At 38.9% G+C, this 24,916-nt stretch overlaps 1 long non-coding RNA gene across 1 annotated transcript; it reads left to right on the forward strand.

Annotated features, from left to right (window-relative positions):
• Nucleotides 1-12,977: 12,977 nt before the first annotated feature.
• Nucleotides 12,978-17,765, forward strand: LOC145484349 (uncharacterized). The gene is made up of 3 exons (XR_014049007.1): nucleotides 12,978-13,328; nucleotides 15,393-15,484; nucleotides 16,810-17,765. It is a non-coding gene; the product is annotated as an uncharacterized LOC145484349 (long non-coding RNA).
• Nucleotides 17,766-24,916: the final 7,151 nt, after the last annotated feature.

A 24,916-nucleotide genomic window follows, 5' to 3' on the forward strand; every position in this document is an offset into this window, starting at 1 on the left:
GAAACACTTTATTAGTTTATCTCATTATAATTAAATCCACTGCGTTTTCCCAGCAAACACAAGCAACTACTCGTGAGTTAACTACGCGTAAAACACGTACACAGAAGGGTCTTTCCTCGTACCTCGTGGATTTTCGTTCGTTGCTTGTGACACACGCCTTATTTTCCATAGATTCTTTTCGCGTTGCCACGCGTGATCTGCGCGTAATCGACTTTAATTTTTTAAAACAATCTTATTTCTTACTTCTCGTGGTTTTTTTTTCTGCTTTTATGGACGCCCATCCAAGCGTTGCAGGCCGTGTGTCATACGCCTTTTCCCCTTATGATTTTCAGTTTTATCTATTTTTGCGTTTCTACGGGTGGTTTTCACCAAATGAACCGAAATTCTTAAAATCATTTTTTTTTTCTCACTACTCCTAGATTACAATTGTGTTGGGGGAGCAGGGATGGTGACAGCAGTCGCCTCTTACCAATGTCACGCGGGTTCCATTCCAGCTCGGTGTCACATGTGGGCTGAGTTTGTTATTGGTTCTTGCCTTGCTCCGAAGGATTTTCTCCGGGTGCTCCGGTTTTCCTCCTTCCACAAAAACCAACATCTCCAAATCCAATCCGACCAGTATATTCAGCCTTAGCATGGAAACCAGCTAAGGCTGAAGTGGCTTCCTCTCTAAATATATTAATTCATTTATTTTATTTCTTCTTCGCGCTTCTCAAGGAGCAGAAACCCCTGTGACAAAAATCCTTTTCCCCCTAGAGACTTTAATTGATTTTTTGGCAATTTTCTTTATTAGTTGGTGTTCCCACTCATGGTTTCCGTCTAGTCAACCTTAATTTTCAAACTAGTGCCATATATGGGTTGAGTTTGTTGTTGGTTCTCGCCTTGCTACGAGGACAAGATGTCCACACAAAACGTGATGTCAAAAAAATGCAACTAGTGCTAGTGCTATTGTAATTACTTATGTTATCGTTGGTACATGTATCTTTGTATTAGCATAAGTTACTTGCATGTAAAGTATTAGCAGTCACTGTAATTACTCACGCCTTTGTTAGTAGGACATTTTTAATGAAAGTTATATGTTTGTTAAGTTTTTGTGTGTGTAAAAGCAATAAAAATGTGAAAAAAAGTGACGTCAACAAAAAAAACGTGATGTCGCGCGAAACAAAACGCGATGTCAACACAAAACGTGGTATCGAGATAAACTGCGTTATCCCCGGACATAAAACGCGAGGTCCACACAAAACGTGGTCTCCGCACAAAACTTTACATGACTATATTTGACGTTGACTGGAATTCTAGAATTCAATTTCTTTGTAGAATTTAAATTAATGTTATCATTTGTTCGGCTTCCTTTTACGTAACATTTTCTTTACTTTTCACAATTTCTCTTGATTTTCACGAAAATCGCTAAATTTTAAGCTAGTATTAGTAGCAGTTTGACAGAACTACACTACATGTAAAAAGAACTCCTTGTATAGGTCTAAAAACGTTTATTCCTTTTACTCGATTTTTGTTCAGTCACTATTTTAATCGCATGAAATCTGTATCAGAGCAAAAGTTTTAAAACTGAACGCTCTTTAAAAAACACTCTGTACCAATTCGATATTTGAAGGCTTAATCCTGTCCATTTGACTCTGATGAACCAGCTTTTCGCTACAAAAGCACACAGCAAAAGCACACAGGGGATAGGTTAACAAAGTTCCACTAGCGCTAGAGTCATTGGTCCTTGAAGACGTGTTTTACAGAGTCTTGTGCATATGCAAATGTTCCATGTGCCGGCAATCGGTTACTGCAGGGTGTTTCATTTAATTTGACAATACCTGATTTCTGCAGTGGAAACTTGCTTAAAAGTAGACAGCGAAAGTCCTTCGATGTAGTGAAAGAAGAATGGAGTGTAAGGATAAAATGAAAGGCTAGTCAGTCATTATTCGATCAAGGATTTTCCGGTTTTGTTTGGGATCCGACCGGCCGGCATAAAACTTTTTTACTTGTGGACGGTGCACTGTACAGTAATTATACAACACCACATGTGGCAATAACCAATCGCGTGACACTTTCGAGAGACACCTAGAAATTATCCCGGCCACTCAAAATCCTAGCTTTACCACTATTATGGAAAGTCAATTAATTTGAAAATGACAGAAACAGCCATAAGAATTTTCGTGTAGCCTCCTTGGGCTCGTCACGACACGAAGATTGCGTGACGAACCAAGAGAGCCTCTGGTTTTCCGTTAATTAAAACTATTTCTTGAGTTTTCTGTCCTTGAGCTGGTCTGGTCTTTGACCATATCTATTTTACATGTAAAAGACCGCATTCAGCCAGCTTTTGATTTTGTGACCATCTTCATCTAAAGACGCCATAAAATGTTCCGTTGAAAAGGTGAGGTCGCATAGGGTTGAGTATCCCATCATACACCAAAAGCACAATCTAAGATCACGTGTCTAGAAGTATGGTGTCTTCGAAATATGGCGGGTGTTTTACGTCTCTTTCAAGGTACGACATTTTGGCGTTTTTCTGTTTTTATTTGCTCTTCTGTGGGTTGTTCTTATATTATCATAAGTAGGAGTTATTCTCTCAAATATAAATGTAAGTTGCAAAAGTAAATGCACGTGGAGGGAAGCGTTTTTAGACTTTTTAGAAGGTGAATTTTAGCACATGGCAATAACATTAATTTTTTCATTAGAGCTATAATACCACCTGTACATGTACAGTCAGTACATACAGTATGTACTCTAAGCTACTAAATCGCTAGGTTGGTCCTTATAACAAAAAGTTTCCAAAAGCAAATAGCTGTGCATATTTTTGAACTCAATTGGAAGCTAAATTGATCTAAATTGTAGGGCTATCATTGACGTTTTCTTCAGGATCTGGAGGGCAACTGGGCTTTACTACCCTGTGAGCAGTCTCCTTCGATCTTCCTAGAAGGAGATTCTGCTCGCAGGGTAGGTTTTATAGGTGGGCAAAACTTTCTGAACTGAACTTCTTTATGAGAAAAACTTTCCTCTAGATGGTCAAACCAGGCAGGCAAAATCATCCTCACAGCCGGTCAATTTGCCCGGTGCCTGGCCTGTAATGAAACTCTGTGAATTGGTGATGTTATCCTTCTAATCAAATTATTACAAATCCCTGCATGTCGGTCCAGTTTTAGCCCTACGTTGTACATGCATTAATAATATTATTTTAAAATATCATTGGCTAGCTCCCTGAGCACACAAGATTAACCACATCCTGCACTGTGATTGTCTACACAAGCAGACCAGATGGCTCGTCCTTGCCATTCAGGGTTATGCATTGTGACCCCAGGGCTTGAAATAATTTTCTGGCTGGCGCCAGTCAAGTTGTGCGGTCAAATCTATTTTTGCTTGGTCAACAAATGATTTTGGCCAGACAAGTGCTTAAATATCAAGTTGGTATATTTAGTGAGCTTTTATTGTAGAAGTAGCCCATATTCAGTGCAAAAAGGTATGGAATGCACAGCACAACCATAATGTTCACTAAAATCAATATAATTACACTTTTGCATCCCGATCGGTCATTGACTCGTGCACATTTAGGGTGCAGAGTGCAAAAGTGAGTACCGGTAATTGTATAGAGTACAACATGAAAGTTTGTTTAGTCACTCAAATTTAAACAATTATAAATGTAGAATAAATGTATGTAATGTAGTTACTTGAAGAGTCGCTCATATACATGTATGTGCATTGTTTGTTCCCACAGAATGAAACACATCGATTGAAACTGATCAAGGAGCCATGACATTCAAGACAGGGCATGATGATATCAACGTGGGAACTGTGATTGGTAGGTAAGTGATGACAGTAGCCATTAGACTTAATGACGTTTAGCTCAAAAATAAAATTAAAGTTATGGTAAAAATTATGGGTAAAAGTAAACAACATTTCAACCACTCTTTAGTCACTTTCACCCTATTTCTCCCCTCAACATTTAACTTGACTTGAGAATGATTGAAGAGTGGTCGAAACATCTTTACTGTATTTTTATCCATAATTTTTACTGTGAATTGTTTTGAAAAACCCTTACCGATAAAAATAATGATAATTAGTCACAAAATAATAGCTTGAGAAGGATACCAAAGAGGTGAATATTGTGTTAAAGGGACCCAGTGAATGCATAGGTATGCAAGGGATCTGAGTTATTTTCCAAGTGACAGGCTGTCTGAACCAAGAGTGACGCATTGTCCCACTCCTCTCCCCCACAATGTTTTTACAGGGTCTGGAAGTGTGTTTTCACCTAACTGTTGAGGAACATATCAGCAATCTTTAAGTTATCAAAGTTTTTGCATATCTTGTGCAGCTAGCTAGGTACCTTGGGATTTTTCACTTGGTACACAAGTTATGAAAAATTAATCATGAAAGATTACATATACCTAGTAAATTAAATTTGTTTTTTATAGTGTGAACAGTCAGGCTATAGAGCAATTAAATGTAAATTTAGGTACAATTTTGTAATTTGGCACCTTCTCCAGGCAAGTGAACATTTTAATTTGCCATGTTCTCAACTTATCTGTTAAATCAGTCACTTTCGGTTGTGCATACTTCTGGGCTACTTTCTCTGGTGTGGTTTCGAATTTTTTTCTCTCTCCTCTCGTCAAACTAGAAACATTGTCATTTGGGTAAATTAGATAAACCAGATCCATTATAAGGGAAGTGGAGAAATTGCTAGAAATGAATTGTATCTTTGAGAATATGCGAATCAACATTCTTGTCTCCATAGTTAATTATCTATGAAGGCATTTTTATGTACCAAAAAGAAAACATCTGCTTCATTTTAGATCAGTTTAAAAACAAGCAAGCAAAGTGTAACATCCAAAATTCAGAGTTTCAATTTTGTGTGGTTTTCGAGGGGCCTATAAAAAAATTCCTCCAAAAAATAAAGCACCTGCCAAAATAAAGGTGACTTTGGTTCATTGTATATGTTGCTTGACTTGTGTAGAAAAAATGAAGGCAATCTGTTTTCCACAAAAATGTGAGTGGTGGGTTCTTACATGGACACTTTCTTAAATTACCTATAATGGGTGACATTTAAGTGTCAAGACACTTTGCTATTTTGGAGTACTTAAGGCAAATTTCCCTCCTCACCTAAGTGAAATATTGCAATTAGCACTCAGTTCAGTCAATTGTCTCAACTACTTTTGTCGCCCTGCAAGTTACTCCTGACTCACCAGCTGACCTCACCCTAACTCGAATCAATGAAGAATTCGGAGAGGTATTCAAGGGCCAAGGTTATATGCAAGGCAAATTGGACCTCGAAGTTGACAAGTCTGTTACGTCAGTGATCAACCCGCCTCGCCGTGTTCCCTTTGCCCTTAAAGAGAAACTCAAGTCAAAACTTGACCGCCTAGAGAAGCTACATCTGCAAGGTGCAGGAACCGACTGACTGGGTTTCAAGTCTGCTGGTAGAGGAGAAACCCAATGGGAAATTAAGAGTCTGTATTGATCCAGCCCATCTCAGCAAGGCACTGAAGAGACCACACTACCCACTTCCAGTCATAGAAGAAATTCTTCCTGAATTAGCAAATGTCAAAGTCTTCAGTAAAGCTGACCTTGAAGATGGTTTCCTACATATCAAGCTGGATGATGAGTCAAGCCTTCTGACAACTTTCCAGACACCATGGGGTAGATATTGCTGGAAACAAATGTCATTTGGAATATTGCCAGCCCCAAAGCATTTCCAACAAAATCTGGATCAGAACTTAGAAGGTTTACCTGGCATGTTCAGAATCTTTGATGACCTGCTTATCACTGGCAAAGGTTCAAACATTTAAGAAGCAACAAAAGATCAAGACAGAAACTTAAGAAAGCTTCTGGAGAGATGTAGAGAATGCAATATCAAGCTCAACAAAGACAAGTTCAAGTTCAAGTGTTTTGAAGTCACATTTAGTGGCCATCTATTGACCAGTGAAGAATTGAAGCCTAATCCATATAAAATTGAAGCCATTTGCAACATGTCCAGACCAGAAGATGTACAAGCTGTTCAATGCTTTGTCAACACAGTGAAGTACCTGTCTAAGTTCCTAGAGGATCTCTCAGACATGTGTGCGACATTACGTGCACTCGCTCACAAAGATGTCCCCTGGGAGTAGTCTCAAGAACAAGAAGAAGCCTTCCAAAGCATCAGGAAAGCAGTGTCTACTGCCCCAGTGCTGAAGTTCTTCAATCCAGACTCCCCTACTGAAGGAGTAGGAGATGCCTCAGAGAAAGGGATTGGCTTGGCATTAATGCAGCAATGTCAACCTGGGACATATGTAAGCAGAACCCTAACCAAGTCAGCGCAAAACTACTCTCAAATCGAGAAAGAGTTGCTTCCCCAAGTCTTTGGAATGAAGCACAATCAGCAGTATGTCTACGGAAGAAAGATAACCCTGTGGACAGACCACAAGCCATTGGAGATGATTGCCCGCAAACCTGTCTCACGTCAGCCCCTAAAAGACTACAACGTCTCCTGATGAGGCTTATGCAGTATGATGTGGAGATCAAGTATAGGCGCGGTCCAGAGAACTCTTGAAGCCCAAGTTGATTACAGATGTGCGCCAGAAGAAGTTAGAACGGAAGAAAATTCAGACCCGCAACTACGACAGAAATGCAAAGGAACTGCCAAGTCTGATAGAAACGGAAGATGGAAGGCTGTTTAGGTGAAACCGCAGACATCTCAGACAATCAAAAGAACCATTCAGACGTAAGGAAGTCGATGCCAGAATCTCAATTGCCCACCACCACAGACTATTGCCAAACCAGCGGTCACTCAGAAACCAGTAGTGAAGTCTGACCAACAGGCTAGTCCAGAACTCGAACCTGTCCCACCATCAACTGTCTCTGAAAGCCATGAGGACAGTGCAGTTACTCAAAGCGGTCATACCGTCTACCCCCCGAGTTATTTAAAAGACTATGTTGTTTAAAGAACTGCGGACACCCTTGTTTCACATGCTTTCTGGTGTTCTTTGCTTTGATGATATTTTATTTTAGTTGATTTTTTTACATTGTTCAGTCGTTGGAACATTAATTTTGTTGCAATTTTTGCATTGGTAAATTGCTCTGACCACTTTGATGAACATTTATATTGTAGCAGTATTTATATGGACTGTTCGTTTTCTTTAAAGAAGGAAAGGTGTAACATTATGCGTCACACAATCCCTACTAGAACACGTGATTGCAAGAGCCAATGAGAATCATTTACTTCCATGTGCTCAGTCGTCAGTGTGTGAAGGAGTTTTATTATAAGCCTTTTGTTTGTGGTCAGCCTTCGCTGATTAAAGGGGCCCATCTCTACACCATTTGTGAGTTATTTATTGCCTCTACCTCTGTATGTCATGAAGGAAGACAAGCATTATATTCAGAGTTTAGATCCCCCAGATTTAACCCACATAGGCCCTCTGAGAATGACCATGGCCTCTATTACCATCCTATCCAAAAGAAAGAAGAAATGAGCCCTGATGCTGGGCAAAACATTCCCAGTGAGTCCAATGTGGGCTACAATCACGCTCAAGTTAGCAATCCAGAAATGAACGAAAGACCAACAGATAACAATAAAGTTAAGAGGAGGAAAAAACAGATGCCTTATGTGAATTTTCAGGGATTGCATTGGCTAAGAACATTAAGTCTCGTACTGAGCTGCTTGCTCTGGCAAAACAACATAGACTCGAGGGCAAAACTGACATTGCAGAGTTAACAAACAAACAAAAACAAAAAGACTTTATTTAGTGAGGGTAGCATAATTTACTGGTTGCCCAGTAGTTTATAACATGGCCCTCCCTAATTTTACATAAAATCATTTACATATTATATACTCATGAATAGTGATTAAAATTTAAATTAACTTAATACAAATAAGATCTAGAAAGTGCTACTAATTACAAAGTGTTCTAGTGTAGCATTTTGTTTCAGTAGCTTCTGGCATACTTTTCTTGTGAAGTGTTTGTGCGATGTAGTATCACGAATGGAAACAACATTATTCCAAAGGCGAGTTGCGCTTGTATGGAAAGTCCTGCAACCTGAAACTCTCTTGCACCTAGGAATAACTAGGTTATATTTGGTTGTAGCTTTAGTGTTGTAGCTATGAGTGTCCTTTAGATAATGTATATATGGAATAAAGTAATCTGATAGTAAACAGAGGCACTAAAGATGTTTCTGAAGTTTTAGACACTGTCTGGGAAATGGAACATGCAACAGATGATGTGGAGAGGGAAAGGAAAAGCAGAGTGCAGTTGCTCAGCAAAGCTAGACAAGGAGAGCGCACAGAAGGCTGTTATGGCCAGTAGTTAGCATGCCCAAAAGAGGTATTACAACGGAATGGAATTAACGCCCAGTACTTCGTGCGATTTGTTCAGGAACCATCAGCGAAAGGACTGGAAAAGTATGGAAATATTATGATTGTGGAAGTAACAAACAGGAAAACTCCTTAACCCACTAAACATAATTTTCAACACTTTTTCCAGCCCAGCATCTACACGTTTTGTACGTGTGGGTGCTGAAAAAGCCAAGTGTATTTTCTTGAACGATTTGAGGTGGTCACCTTGGGTTACCCAGAGGCACGATTTCTTGTTATTACTGGAAAGACAACTAGTTCACCTCCCAGTTGTGAAAACACACTATGCCAAGGACATTGTCTTCAACCAAGACACTCCAATTTTTGCAACAGGAAAGAACTTCATCGTATTCATGAAGAATGGCATCGTAGGCGAAAAGGAGACAGAAATGATGATAGTTCAATGGAAGATCTTTTGATTCCATGCCCAGATCTCACAAGAAAAGCAGTTAGAAATTTCTCCTTGTGGAAAATGTTTTGCTACACTAGTCCTTGGAGTTCAAGATGGTCATGATGACAAATCCATAACGGTAATCACAAGCAACTAAACAGACAGTAAAGGTTATACATAATTTTGTTCTTTGTTAGCTATCCGTGAGCCATGGTTACCTGTGGTTAACTGTTCAATCTTGTAAGAGGCAACCTTTTTCTGCCATGTAACTCCATACTGAGTTGAAGAACAAAGAAATAGAAGTGTACGAATAAGAAATTGCATTTATTTATTACATGTTTTTGACGTTCATTAAGTGATTAATATTGAGTGAAAATCTTAGTCATATCCAGTGGCAAAGTCACACAAGATGTTTGTCGTTTATGAAAAGAAGTGAAAATAGTGTCAATATAGTGGATGGAATTTATATTTAATCATATTTATTCAATATTTTGTACACTGCCCTTTGTTGGCAAGGGTAAAATTCATTCTCTTGTTCTCTTGCGATTGTTCTGTCAATTAAGTTCTTATATAGCAATTCAGTGGCATCAGAAACTGATCAAACATTTCGAAAATTACATTCTTTCTCAGTGCATCATCATGCAAAATTGTTTTTATGTTAAAAATATTTTCCAATACAATTTATGTCTGCTTCTGGGTGGTATAGGCATCATTTTAGCCCTTATGCTTTTCCAAGCGGCATGAGCTATAGCTGAGTTTTGACTGGGGTCCCCATCCTGGATAAAAAGCTTAGACCCTCCTTTTTTTCCAATCTCGTTCTATCAACCACTTAAAATATAAATCACAACTTTGTTCCCAGGCTCTCCCTCCTCTGCCTCCCTTGTCATTGGGAGAAAGATCCTGGTTGCGGTTGGACACATGCCCACCTCTGACACAAACTTTTCCACCAGGGTAGAGTTGTCGATCTCAACTGAAGTAAAAGAAAGGCAATTGCTGCTCATCGCTGTATTAACCACACACGGGCACATACACCTTTGAAATTCTCTAGTCCTATTCTAAGCTTCACAGAGGTCAGAAAAATATATTTATATATAATTATACTGTGTCTCCAGTGCATTGAAGTATCACTCTGATTTCAATTCCAGCCGCCGATTTATTATTAAAGAAGTAAGACTGTTTCTCTGTTTCATGTTGCCCGAAGTAACCTCACGGCACCACAGGGCTGTCATTAAGTTTTGAGTCACCTGTAGCCTTGTTCTGCACACCCCTAGCAAACTTGTTTCTTTGTGGGTGAATTCTTTCAACAACAGGCAATTTCACCCGTACCATGAAGGGAAAATCAAACGTACTCAGCCGTAACAGGTGTTACAGATTACAGCCCTTAATGAGAGCCCTGCATTGTCTGCTAAATAAAATGATGTTTTATTAAAGGAGCACAGTCACGGTTTACGAATATTGAAAAGTTAAGCATCAATTTTTCAAATTCGTCGTTTGTAATCTGTGTTAATCTTCTCCATCCTTAGCCATCCTTGTTCCTTTATGGTTTATCATTATGTCTTTGGTGTTTTTCTATTTTATTAAACTGTTGTTTTCAGGTTTCCTACCATTTAAAGGTAATTTTGTATATGGCCAAAATAACTCAAAGTACGGTGACTGAGCTCCTTTAACCACTTTGAAAAATATAATTCTTGACTATGCCAAGGAACCGTGTTTCAACATCTGTCTAAATGTAAACTTACATAAACCTGATGCTGATGAAATATAAGTACGCGGGCTTATGTCAACAAAACTGTAAATCATTTTGCATTGAGCACTGTAAATCGAATGCCAGTCAGAATACTCGGCTAATCGACCCTTGTGACAGAAATACTTTTTAAACAATCAAATAAAATACCACACAAAGAACATAAATTACCTCCGAATTCAAAGATTCAAGGGACTGATCCAGTTGTTTCACTTTGATTCGGTATGTGACATTTTACATGTGCTAAACGTCAAAACGTTTGTGCACCATTTGGCTGCCGAATTTCTTTGTGAAGGAAAGTCTTCTATATTTTGGAGATGGCAGAAATAATGTACAGTAGTATTCTTCATAGGCAAAATTTTACTTCGAACCCCGATATAGCAGGTAGTTTTTAGCTACTGTTCGAGGATTTGAAACCCACAAAGTTTGTCACAGCAATAATCAAAACACTCTGCCACCCCTCCTGCCCAACGGATTTTTTTTATCACCCAGATTCTGGGTGATCATGTGACCAGCCACAGCCAGGATCTTTCTCCCAACGACAAGGGAGGCAGAGGAGAGAGAGCCCAGGAATGAGGTTGTATAAGCTATTCATTCTGTCTTATTTCTCACGCAAACGTTGCCACTCTCTCACTGGACCCACAGTGAGCCCTTTGCTGTGTACACAAGCCATGTCTATAGTCCTTCAGTTTCATTTCTCCAGATGTGCCCCTGAGGTGCCCGCGCTTGGTCTGCAGGGTTGAACTTCTGTATACTCACAGCATCCAAAAAAAATGCTATCTGTTTGGTCCACAAACTGTCGTTGTACTCACGTTTGATCTTTCGTGATCATCTTTCGCTTGATCTCATGCTTGATCATCTCTAATCTATTTTTCAGATCTTTATCTGTCAGTAGACTCTTGGCTTGCTTCTTGTAGATACTTGTACCCTTGGCTATGAAGAATTACCGTTGCACTGTTCGGAAGGAAATGTATCTTCAACTGACACCTGCCTGCTGCATAAGTGGCTTGACAGTAAATTTCCCTTCTGATTTCCCCAATTTTGGGATTTCTTGCAGAATTAATTGTTCTTCCTGTACACACACTTTTTGGGGGCGTCCAATAGCTGTTTTTGGCTCTCTTGATTGTTTTCGCAGCTTTTAGCATCCTTTAAAATTCTATAGAATCAGGCTTGCGATATGCGCAACCACTGAATAGTCTGTTTGGCACTTAAACTTTTCCAATCCTTTGTGAAGCAGACATACATGTTCGCATGCATTTCACCAGAAATTTTAACATTAGAAACTATTTTGCCTCGTTCATCTGCTGTCTTGAACCTAAATTGTGACTCTTCTCTCAGATACAATGATCACAATATTTACCCGTATGCACTAATTATAAATTTCATGTAACAGAGATCAGTACCAACGTGATCATTTTACTAATATTAGAATGCCTTGTGTTTGTATCCATGTTAGTGAATGTCTCATTTCCATGAAATAACAGTTTTTTACCTTCAGACAATGGGCGACAAAAGCGTTGAGACAGTTTGCTATTTTGGAGTAGGCAAAGTAAGGTAAAGTCTGCATACGAACCAAGCGGCCCATCCAGTCATGAGAGTAAAGTGTCTTGCCCAAGAATGCAGTGCGATGTCCCCAGCCAGGGCTCGAACCTACAGTGGGCGACAAAAGTAGTTGAGACACTTTTAGGAAATGATGCTTCTTGATATTTAAGCACTTGCTCTATTTTATTTGCATCTAGCATTGATTTTCTGATAACCCCGGCCCCCCAACTCAATGTTGTGTAGGCACTGTGGTCAGAGCAGTCCAAGAAGTAGAAAAATCAACATTGTTTGGGGGCGGAAGGGGGGGAAATGTGTCCAAGACGCTCGAAAATCGAATTGTATTGCCAAGTGTCTCAACACTTTTGTCGCTCATTGTAGACTGCTCGATCCGAAGACAAGTGCCCTACCAAGAGGCTGCACCCCCGTACTTAAGGTAAATTTTCCCCCTCGCCTCTATGATACTACTGCCTCCTTACAAGACAATGTTGGATTTCTTGATCCTAAAACTTGCCTCTTTCCTGTACAGCATTGAAAAGGGGGAGGAGGTGTGGTTCCCAATGTAAACAGAATTTGAAATGGAATAAGTGAAATAGTGAAATTAGCACTCTGTTCAGTCAACTGTCTCAACTACTTTTGTCACCCATTGTAGATAATATGAAAAAAATACTGTGCAAGAAAGATATTGATTACCAAGATGCTTAAAATCGGTAGCAACAACAACTTTTCAATTGACTGTACATATGTAGTTTGTAAAACTTAAGAGGTTGAGGCTGTCATAAAGGTTAAAACATTTCCTGTTTTTTACTAGATACAAAAGAGGGAAGCATCAATGAAAGTACACGTATTTGCGGAGACTCAGGTGAAGAGAAAATCAAATCAAGACATGGGATTCGTTGTTAAGTGAGTCACAATTGCTTTGTGATTGGTTTCAGGTGCTAGCCTAGGCATGATTGTGCACAATGCAAGTGACAAAGTTTAACAAATAGAGCTGTTACTGTTTCACTGTTCATTCTTTTCAAGATACTGTTGTTATGTGGCAATACAACACCCTAGCCCTTCACGGGTGGGGTGCACAAAAATTCCTTAAAACTACAAATGCCTGCGCACATTGTTGATGAGTATTTTTTGTGGGAGGAGAGACACAGTAATCTAGTGCACACTGGACTGCAGATCAAGAAGACTGGGTTAGAGCCAATGGTTAGGGTCTCTGTGTTGTGTTCTTGGCCACAAGTTAAAACAATTCCCATTTCTTACTAGATAAAAACCAAAACGCTGTGTGCGGAGACTTCTGTGGAGAAAGGTTCATATTGAGACAGTAGATTCCATATCAGGTGAGTCTGTGTTTCTTTGTGTTTGTTTGGAGAGGTTATCACTTACTCGATTTTATCTGTGCTAGGAATAATGGCACACATTGCAGGCAGGAAATTAAAACCAATAGAGATCTTTTTTTTTTCACTGTTCAGCAACTGCACTGCATTATTGCTGTTCTTGGACATGACATGTTACTCTCACAGTGCCTCCCTCCACATGCTGGGGCTACCCCTGCAATAGACTGGCATACATTTAAGGGGGGAGGAGGAAGAGGGGGAGTAGAAAGATGTCTTATCAGTTGATGCAACAGAAACTGGAATAAGCTATCAGTGGTAGTTTGGATCACTTGGCCTGATGAAGAATTTAACTTACCTTTATTGTCAGAACTCCCGCTAGTAGGGTTGAAACTTTCAAACCCTGATGACTTATTTTTATTTAGTAATCAGGGATTTCAACAATTTTTGGCGCAAGAGGGTAGTTTAGAATATCAGGCAGGTACCGGTAGTTTCTTGGAAGGCCCAGGGGGCCTTCCCAACTAAAGGATTCCGTGGGCACGCTCCCCTTTTGAAATTTTGAAATTCTAGACTCGTGCAGATGCGTTTTCCGGCATGTTGAAAACTATTTTTATGTTGCTTTGTCATTCCTAGAGGTCAATCAATTTGAAAAACAAGGTTGATAACATGTGGTATTTTAATTCTTCGTGTTCAAATCGATTCATGAACGATCCATCATATTTCAAGTTTAAACACTGAAATTTGCCCCTTTCAATATACTCAACTAACTCTGCGAAGAATCATTCTCGTTCGACCTCTTTTGTTTTGATGCTGGAGCGAAATATGCTAATAACGATTGCCATTAACTTTTGGCAGCCATTGCAATTTATGCTTTGTCCCAGTATCCTCTTGATTACAGCTGAAGTGCGTGGCAAATTTGTTTCACTTTGTACTGAAGCGATTTTCCTCATGCGTTAGTTTAGACTTTCCTTCATATTTTGTGGTCGAAAAGGCTGGGTGAACACTAGAACGTTTTTTCTTATACCTTTCCTTTTCTTTACCTGTAACATAAGACTTATTGTGCCAAATTTCTTGAAGAGAATCCCTAGCTGCAAGGAAATTATCTGGTCTTAGTTATTTGTGTACGGCTACGCAGGACGGCTACAAGCGGGTAGATCTACCCGCTATGCAGCTATTATTGAAGTTTGTAAAACTTAAAGTGGTACTGTGATCAAATTTTTCCCCCTTGATTTTTTGGGTGTATCACATAGAATTCCATGAAAGAATAAACGCTGTTTAACCTGTGCAATATCTGCATTAGTTCCAGAGATATTTAAGTTTGAAAAATGTGTAAAATATGCAAATGAGATGACTGATGACGTCATACACTCAACCCAATTTTATATCAAGTACATAAATAGCGCCATCTTGGTTAATTTGCGGTGCAGACCATTGAAACTTTGAAGGCTAATAGTTCTACAGGAAACACACCTACAGCTATAAAAAATTCTGTTCCCATGGCAACTCACTCTTTCCAGTCCCCACCCACTTGATTTCAATATGTTAGTGATTTTCAGCTCGCAAAACATTAAATGAGGCCACAAACTTGAGCTAACATATTTATATGCTTGCTGAATCAAGCATATGAAGCACCATGTGCAAATGCCAAAATGGAACGCCAAAGATGGCCAGAAATGCCTTTTATATTGGGGAGGTCTGGAACCCAGTATGTTGCCATGGTAACCAAACTGTTACGCTCATATTTTAGAGCACATTTAGTAGAATCTTACTGCAAAGAATCAAACATTTCCGATTCAAATTGGCTGAGATATCTTTTTTCATCACATTTGATCAAAATTTGGTTGAGTGTATGGCGTCATCACTGGGCTAATTTGCATATTTTTAAAACTTGAATATCTCTGGAACGAAGAGACATATTTGAATATAGTAAACAGCATTTTTCTTCTCACACAGGCTACTTGTTTATGTTTTAACATGGCTGCGATAGCAAAGATGCGATTTTCGTTATAGTACCACTTTAAGAGATCAAGGAATTTCATAAGGGTTAAAACATTTGCAGTTTCTTATTAGATACAAAACAGAGAAGCAAGAAAAAGAACTACAGTATGTACTGAGACTCGAGAGGAGAAAGAATCAGATTGATACATTGGATCCCATAGTAGGTCAGTCACAATTTTATGTTTGGTATCACTAGGAATGATTTGCATAATGCAGGTAGAAAATTAAAACCAATAGAAATGTTATTGTTTCACTACCCTTTAGCTAATCAACAAATCGTTGTTACGTGGTCATACACTGAAGCCCTTCAAGGGTAGGGTGTACAAAAATTCCTTAAGACTACAATGCCTGTGGTACTGTCATTGAGGAGTATTGTTTTGTGGGAGGAGGGACACAGTAGTCGAATGGTTAGTGTACTGGACTGCACATCAAACAGTCTGGGTTTGAGCCAATGGTTACGGTTTATGCATTGTGTTCTTGGGCAAGACACTATACTCTGACACTTATGCCCCATTTATATGGTCTCAGGTACCCGAGACAACCCTCCCCCTGAGTTACCCTGGCCAAGGTAACTTTAAGCTTATTTCTTTGCAAAATCAACCAACCATTTACATTTGGATTGCGAACCTGTCTCGGGGGGTGAGACAACTCTGGTGGGCGAGTTGTCTCAACTCGGCAGGTAGGGTAACCCTGGCAAGCAGGACAATTCTTGGCGCTGCGAGTGTCACGTAATGGCTAGATTTAGGATTTAAAGCAGAAATTTGTATCAGAGAAGTGAAAATTAACTCGGCAAAGCCCACTGTGATCAAATGACCAAGGGAAACTCGAAGAAAGAAGGACATCTGTACATTTGATTGTTCAATAAGGATTATGAATAATCATGCAGGGTCAACTTTGACTCGGCCTACAGGGACCACGCTTTCACATATAAATGCTCGATAAAGTTGCCCCGAGGGGAGGGTTGTCTTGGGTACCCAAGACCATATAACTGGGGCCTTATAGTTCTTTTGACTACTTCTCTCCATTTAGGTGTACAAATGAGTTCTAGGTGAATTTAATACTGGATGCTAACCCTGTGACAGACTAGTATCCCATCCAGGCAGGATAAAAATAAGCCCTATCACTTAATGAAACAGAGATCTGGATAAGCTGTTATGGTTATAGCGTTTTTCCTCATCTTTGTTTTTCTTCTTGTGTATTCATTTGTGCTCAAGTTTTCTTGCTGACCTGTATTTTATTTCTATTCAATGCTGATGTTAACTGGTTGCCTCGGCTCCGCTAGCCGCTATGGTTATTCCATGCAGCTAGTACTCAAATTATTACTTTTAATATTTTCATTGAAATTGTAATTTTTTCTTTAGCAAGAATGAGTACAAATAAAAATTGATTATTATTAGTCGATTAAACACTGTATGTATATTTTGTTCTTTGGGTTTCAGTTTACCCATTGTTAATTAGACAATTCATTAATTTTTTGTCTTTCTTGCAGGCTGCCATCTCAAGTGTACATGCGACGGCATTAACATGCAAAGCGAAGCAAAGGAAAGCAAAGAACTTCGCTTAGATGTTTCCTCTGTGGATCACGTTTTGATAGTGAGGTAGATTTACAAGACAAAGTGTAGGTTGAGTTTCTTGCGACAAGATTGTTAGGACGGAGCCCGTATTAGTGATTTCAAAACACAAAACTCTAGAGTCAAAAGAGGGCGTTGGAATTTCTGTTAAGTTGTCTTGTATCTGCTGAATTGTCTCATATCTTACTAGTTTTCGAGGAAGCCGCGAATTGTATTTCAAGTTTTAGCTTTAAAATTAAGGTGGAATATTAGCATTACCTGGATTAGTTTTTGTTACTAGAGTTTTTAGCCTGGAAGACTCTTATTAAACTCGTTGAAATTACCGCGCAATTGTCTAGTATCTATTTCACACATCTACTGAAATCCGTGCAGTTTTCGAGGACGCATTTAATTGATGTAAAGGTTGCGTTTTTAAAAGGGCTAAGAAGAAAATCGAAAAATGTCCTTAGAAAAAAAAGTCTGCAATTTTAAATGGTGTCTGTTTTAGAGTCCAGCATATACTGTGTCTTTTGGCGGAAAAAATTTTACACTATGTAGGATTTTTTCCCATCAAAAGTCAAAGTATACGCTTGATTTCTGGCCAGACTCTGTTCAAAAACGCAGAATTTTTTTTCTTTTTGGCAACCCTACATAGTCAAAAAATAGTAAAAGAGATAGCCTACATTTTGACTAGTTACCAGGCCCTTTTAAAAGCGCAATTTTTTTTTATTTTTTACTTATTCAGATTTTTTGTATTGAATTTCAATTGAGTTATTAAAAAGCCAATAAAAGTTATACTGCAGACGTATGTGTAATTGACTTCTGTTTGCTGTGTTATTTTTATTGTCTTCATTATCCTTCAACAATGCTGAAATAATGTACACAATAAAAACCACCACCTGCTGTTTTCATTTCATTTTATTGTTTTGCAATAAGTAACTAACTAACTAATTGGAAATCAGTTAAATTAAATTAAAACGTGCGAAGGAAAAAGTTCGCGTTTAAAAACTAAGACTTTTGGCGGGAAAATTTGAAAAAATTTGCACAGCGTTTCCCCTTACAACTTTTTGATAAAAAAATAAAAAGGTCACCCTTCAGAAGTTTTTGATCGCAAAAATTTTTAAAAGGCAACAGTTCACAAAAAAAAAAAATCCCGTCAAAAACAACTGCATCACCCCGAGTTGAAAAAACAATTTTGATATTTCGTGATAGTTTATTCTGTCTCAAATAAATTTTTGCCAAACAGTCTTCAAATTTCATTCTTCAAAGAACTTCGCGATGGTTTTTGTGCGAGGCGATGCAGGAGTTCCTCGGGACATGAAAAAGATGAAATGGCAAATGGATCAAATAGGCGACAAAATTTAATTCCAAAATGGATTTTTAAAACTCGCGAAGTGACCGTGAAATACCGTTTCAACTAACCGAGTTTAATTCTATATCCAATCGAGTTTAATCTGCAACTGTTTGAAGCTTGCCATTTCATATCTTTCTCTGTCAGACGACAACATAGCTAGTACACTTCGAATCAGTTGCACAGGAGCAAGAACTTATCAATCAAAATCCAATTATTTTCCCCCTCGCAAACTTGCCCAATTTCGATGGGTGATAACCCATTGAAATTCCGAAATAAGTTAATTTTCTCTTCCGATGCGACCGTTCGCTCCGTGATCTCTTTTCCGTGAAACAACCAAAGTGTAAACTAAAAATCAATATCTAGTAGCACAAAGATGTTTATTCCTAAAATGGCGCAAAATTTCTGAGGCTGGCTCAGTATACTTTATGAACTTGTTAAGTCAAAACAACGTCCGAACAATCTACCGTGGGAATTTAAATCTCTTGACGAAAAGTTTTCCAAAAATGTTTACTCTGTTTTGAACAAAGCTTATCAAAGAAAAACGCTTATGTGCTTCTTTTGGACGTCCAGAAATTTAAAAATCGGAAATGGAAAACAAACATGTTTTGCAAAGGCGCCAAGAGAACTACCAAATCATACGCAAATACCATCCTTGTGGACAAATTTGTTGCGGGTCTTCCTAGATTTGGTTATGACTGTTAAAAAATTGTTGGCAGCCTTTTAAATCCTGAAAAACAACCAGTACATGCTAATTTTAAATGTTGATTGTGAACTAGTACGTAAGGTTCTCCTTTTGGAGGTCATTGCTTGACAACTGTTGAAAAACAAGATGGAAGAATTGAATTTGATTTGCATATGTTAAAGCATTTACAGAAACAGGTAGTATATTTTCAGTATATTTTCAGTTGTTATCCTGAATTCGTTCGTACTTCAAAGTTGAAAATATCAATTCTCCTTAACGACTGCCTTACTTGGTCTTAACTGTAGTTCTGAGAATCTGGTAGCACATCAAGACGATATCTCCTCGTCGACGATTTTGTTCATCATTCTCGCTATACTTATCTGCTTTTTTCCTTTTTACAACACCTTTTATAAACCAGATATTGATTTTAGAAGCCTAAACTTTCAATATCTAGAGGTTAAACAAACGTTGATCTGTCGTTAAGGTGGCACTTTCAAAAAACTGAGAGTTGTGTCCAATAACCTGAGGATATTTTCAATTTCTTTTACGGTACCCGTGGTACAGCAATATGCAAGAAAAGCTTCGATTTACAGCGGAAGATAACTATTCTGGTAATCACATGAATCTGAATGCAGATTGTAATCTCCGAGAAATTTCCCCTTAGCCTTCCGAATTCCTTAAAGTATTTCCAAAATGTTCGTTACCGTTGGGAAAACTCCTGAAGTCTTCGGAAATCTTCGAGCCATCTCCGGAATTGTGTCGTCGGATGGCTTTCGGCAACCGTTCGGAGTATCGTGGTTCGTTGTAATTTGCAATCGACTTTTCTGTTTTTAAGTATGTTTTACATTGTTGAACATGTTAGCAAATAATTTTATAATGCAATTGTGTGTTCATGTGATTAATTCAGAAGACCATCCGGTACTCTTTCAAGAGTAATTTTCATCATCCTGGCATTTCTCTGCTTTATTACACCATGAATTTGAGTCTTAATCCGATGAAAATTTAATGTTAGAAGATAATTTTAATAGCAGTAAGACAATTTAAATTTGTTACGGAATAATTTCGAATGTTCCAAAATGTATTTTTTCTGTTTCACGCTAAAGGTATGCGACCCTATTAATCTCCTTTTACATGAAAAACACTGAATATAACTTTGAGGTTTTATTCGATCTGAAGAGAATAAAATTTTGCGCGATAATTTTAGTTCTAGCAAGACAATTTATTGTTGTACAGTGAATTTCGTTGTTGCCAATTATATTTTTTTCGTTGTCGTACAGGCCATTAATAAATCACCTTTTGCCACATTACTTCGTCGATTCGGAGATAAAACGTACACGTTTTGATCACAAAAATTTAGATGGTGTTGCCAATATAGTGCCACCGTAAAAACTCAACGTTGTTTAACCACTTAAAATACTTTCTGAAATCATGTCGACGAAAATGGTGGCTACCAGAATCGAGATCTCAGATTAATTTAGGACGAAGGTTAGCTATTGAAAATATATAGATCAGTCGTTCGAAACAAATAAATACCACGACTTCTTCTACTAGAAAAAACCTCACAACTAATCCTCACAACGTAAGCTTGAAATATATTGCCACCATTTTGATCGAAAGCAATGAAATTAAAATTCTTATCTCGTTGTAATCTCCATTGTTGAATAATTATCAACTCCTCGTGAATTTCGATCTATTCTTTCGTTCGCCGGGTCTCACCAATGATCTCACCAATCTTCGCCGTTTGCCCATTTCCTCTCCTTAAAAAGATGACAATTAAACATTAGCTTTTTCTCGAGAAAAATGGGTTTCCAAGATACACTATTACTACCAGGGCAAGCACTCGGCTCGTATGAACCGGCAGCACGTGGTAACGGTTTTCAACTTTGCGGGAGCAACGTGCAACGAGAGGAACGGGAAATGTCAAACAATTAAATTCAGCAAGAGAATCCTAAAAACTTGTGCAAAGTTTATTTCTTAATCCTTCACTGAAACTTTTCATCACAGTGATTGCAAAACTGCGACTATTTGGTCTATGAACAAAGCTTTGTGAAGCTCGGCAAAGAAAATTGCGAGCGAAGGGCAGAACTTAACTTTAGGAAGGTAGAAATTGTTCCGTTTGTTGAACAGTACACTCACCACTAATATTTTAATACTTGTGGTTCGTCCTGCTTTATCTTTTTCGAAGGAAAAACATGGTCAGATCCGACATCACCGGGAGCACGTAAATTTACGTCTTCACACTATGACCAAGTGTTTGGTTTGACGCAAATTCCAAGATTAGTCATGAATATTGATTACAAACTACAACCAATCGCTAACAAAAACGTCGACGCATATTTTCGTGACTGATTTTTAATTATTATGCAAAACTATTGTATCACCTCAAAAATATCAAGTTCACTCCAGATCTTTGCATTTTTAGATCTTTTCAGCCTTTATAAAGACAGTAATACATGAAATTAAAAACATTTGTAAAGATTTTTGCAGGTAATCAGGAAAAATCCCCGTGTATAGACCTGATGGCCTACGAATCAAAGTTTATCACTAGGTTCGAGCTAGAAACAATTGAAAAAAAAACTACTTTAATTGAGCAAGCGAATATGATAGTTAATAACCAACGTTTCGGCGTCATCCGGCCTGAAACCATTCTCAAGGCGAAGTGAATAAATTAATGCCAAGCTGATTTCTATACTTTTACAGTCTCTACAAAGTAGCATAATAATTAAACCGTTTTTAAAGTTTGATATTTGTATGACTTTGCTACTTTTAAATTTTGTCATTAAAACGAAGGACATTAAAAAAAATCGAGGTACTTCCGTTGAAAATTATGAGTTCCCTTGTGGGTCTCACCTACTTTCCCCTGGCATTCGCAACCCCGCGGGCTTTTAATGGTCCTTTTTACCGTGCATTCCCTTGTGCTTCTCCTCTTATCTTTCTGTTTCCGTTTCTCCTTATAATCCCTGCGACTTCCGCCACACGCAAAGTCGTTCATTCATCTGTGGGTCTCCCTCACCAAGCACTTTCTCTACGTTACGTACTTTAATTGAATTGTCGTGGGTTTTCCTGCGATCGGCTGAGAGCTATGAGCAACATGTAAACACAGCCTCGTGCGTTAACCCGCGAGTTCCACAACGATAGGTAACATCGAGCTTTCCAGGATGCTTCCCCAACGTTATCCATTAAAAAGAAATATAGGGAGAGTCTTATCTCGTAGCCGCTTGTGGAACTGTTACTAGGAACAATATGACTTCCCCTCTTTTGTTTTTTGTCGCTAGTAATAAGCCATCCATTCCCGTCCTGTCTCCTCTCTCCTCCACAGAGGTTCAAGACGTTCCTTATAGAAATCTTTGCGCCTGCATGATTTACCATTCAGCGGATTCTCCCTACCCGAAAAACCTCTTTGTGCCTCAACGGAGGAGAGAGGCCTGTCCCCCTTAGCCGGCCGGGCCTTGCGCGAGGAAAAGATGGGCCTCGAGCAGCATGATAATTCAACACTGATTTCCTTCCCGAAAGGACCTTCTGGTTGATTTCTAACTGAGGCCGTTAGATTACAGCACCGACTAATTGAGAACGAAATTCTGACCAGGAAGTGTATGGCAACAAATGTTAGGGGGACTTCTGTTCAATGAATTTCTCTCCGTAAAAGGTTTAAACTTCCTCAAGATGTTTAAGTGCTGTGACAAACAGTTTTCGTCAAATTTACGCAGTGATGCCACCCAGAAGGAAACCAGCACTGAATTAGTGAAAATCTTAATCCCAGAATCTATCCAATCAAATCATGGGTCTCAAACGTTATCATTACAGGAACCTGTCGGCGAGATGAGGACAACAATGCGGTCCCACAACCCACTGCAAGACGAGACTCGGCCCATTTCCTTCTCGTTTCTGAAGTGACAAATACATTCACTGCGGATTCTCCAATGGGTTTACTCGCTCATTAGACCACGTGCACGCCTTTCATGTGCGTTCCCCCGTGTACTTCAGCTCATTGTGATCTCTTGATTTTTCTGATGTTAGGGTTGCATTAAGTTTTTTGGGACCTCAGTATTTAAGTCTCGTTATCAAATAGATTGTCACACAGCTTAGAATTCCATCTCAGAAACGTTTACACGGCTCTTTGTCGAAACCAACTCAAAGCTTTAATCTGCTGTTACTTGCTTTATTTCATGGATAGAAATGATACGGATACCAGAGGAATAAAAAAAAAACCAGTCAGAGCGAATCAGTTCTGGGTAAGAGTCATAATCTATCGGCTCCAGGTGGCTCGTTCGCTTGCTCCCAATACAAGCGTTACACTTCAGGTATCATTATGAATTAATTCGATCTGGCCTGATGCACTGATCTCACCCATGTTGGTATATACTTAGCTCTTATTAACCGAACAGGAGGTCTGTATGGGAGAATCTTGACCGAGGTTTTGAGTACGGACCGAACACAGTGAAGTCTGTGCACACGACCGAGGTCAAGATTCTCCCATACAGATCGACTAAGCTCGGTTAATAACATGTTTATTATATGGCAAACAAGAAAAATTAATTCGTTTAATGTAACTGGTTTGTACTAACTGACAGTTTGCTTGCGAACGGCGATGAGCTGAACTTGAAATAATTCTGCCAAAGTTTGCTCGTCCTCTTTACTTTTTTCTCATCAGGCTTTTTGGCACCTCCATAAATAAATATTGTTGGAAGAAAATAGTCAATAGTTTTGCATTTTAATTTGCAACTTCTTCTCTGCAAAATGTAACCGGTCGAGATGTCGATCTAGATGGGAAAATCTAGACCGCTTTCAATATCGATTTCAGCCAATCAAATTCGTGAATTCGGTGGTTCCCAGTTCTTGTGAGACACAGCCATATAATAAAGTGAGATATTGATCAAAGTAAGATAAAGTAAAAGATTTTCACCGCCGACATTGACATTCAAAGCTGGCTCAAATTCCTGAATAAACAAGGTCTCCTTAACCTTTTAATGGTAGTCAGTTTTGCCGGACGCCAAAATGTCAAAATGGTCCAATTTGATGTAGTCTGCTGGCAGCCGGTTTTCTCTCTTAGGGTCACTTACACGAGTGTTTAGTCACCGCGAACGAGATGATGTGACCAGTTGTTTAAGTCCGCTCATTGTGATCTTTAGATTTGTCTACATGACCAGCGACTAGTTTTAGCCTGTCATTTTTGACTACATTGATTAAATCGCAAGTGAGTTGTGTGATCCGCGGGCTCGGAAACAAAACAAAACACTAAAAACAGCCTGTCACAACTGATCGAGTCTGCATGCCAGTCCCCGTTAAAAAAGGAATAAATTGAGTGCCTTGAATCTGTCACGTACAGCGTGGTTTCCAAAATCAGGAGCACAAACTGCCGTTAAGTCAACGTTTAATGCCGGTCTTTCATAAACAAAACTGATTGTAACCCGAGAGTTTCCAGAAACCGCCCTTCACAGGAATCTTACATTAGGAAAGCAAAGAATGGTTACACAGGAATTTAGCCATGGCCCGCATATACCTCGTGTCCACATGACATTGATCACGTGGACACTACGCAAAAACACCTTTAGGAGGTCGTCTTGAGGACATTCGCGCCCAAAATGTTCCCAGGGACAGACGTTTTTAAAACTTATCATGAAGTAAGGTGGAGTTCAACTTTTGCAAAAAAGCCACAAAAAAATGGGGCGTCACCGTGCTCGTTTTCGAGATAAGGCGCGTTGAAGGCCATGCGTTTTAAGGTCATTCCCCAGTATTGCATTGCGCATCCCTACTGCGCATAATTTCACGCGTGATTAGCGCGCGCGCATTAAAAAATGGCGGCTTTTTGTTTGGAGCTGGACCTCGCCATAGAAGTAAATCGTCATTTTCTCGCAAACGAGTATGGTGACCTATCATTTTTTTCTGTTTTGAATTGAGTAATAAATTTCTCTATGTAAAATAAATATCGACCAATTCTCAGTGTAGAACAAAAAGCAATCGTCGGAAACTTGAATTTAGCAAGCAATCGTGACTACAATCATGGTGCTAT

The sequence above is a fragment of the Orbicella franksi genome, chromosome 1 (assembly GCF_964199315.1).
Source record: "Orbicella franksi chromosome 1, jaOrbFran1.1, whole genome shotgun sequence".
NCBI classification, from domain to species: Eukaryota; Metazoa; Cnidaria; class Anthozoa; order Scleractinia; family Merulinidae; genus Orbicella; species Orbicella franksi.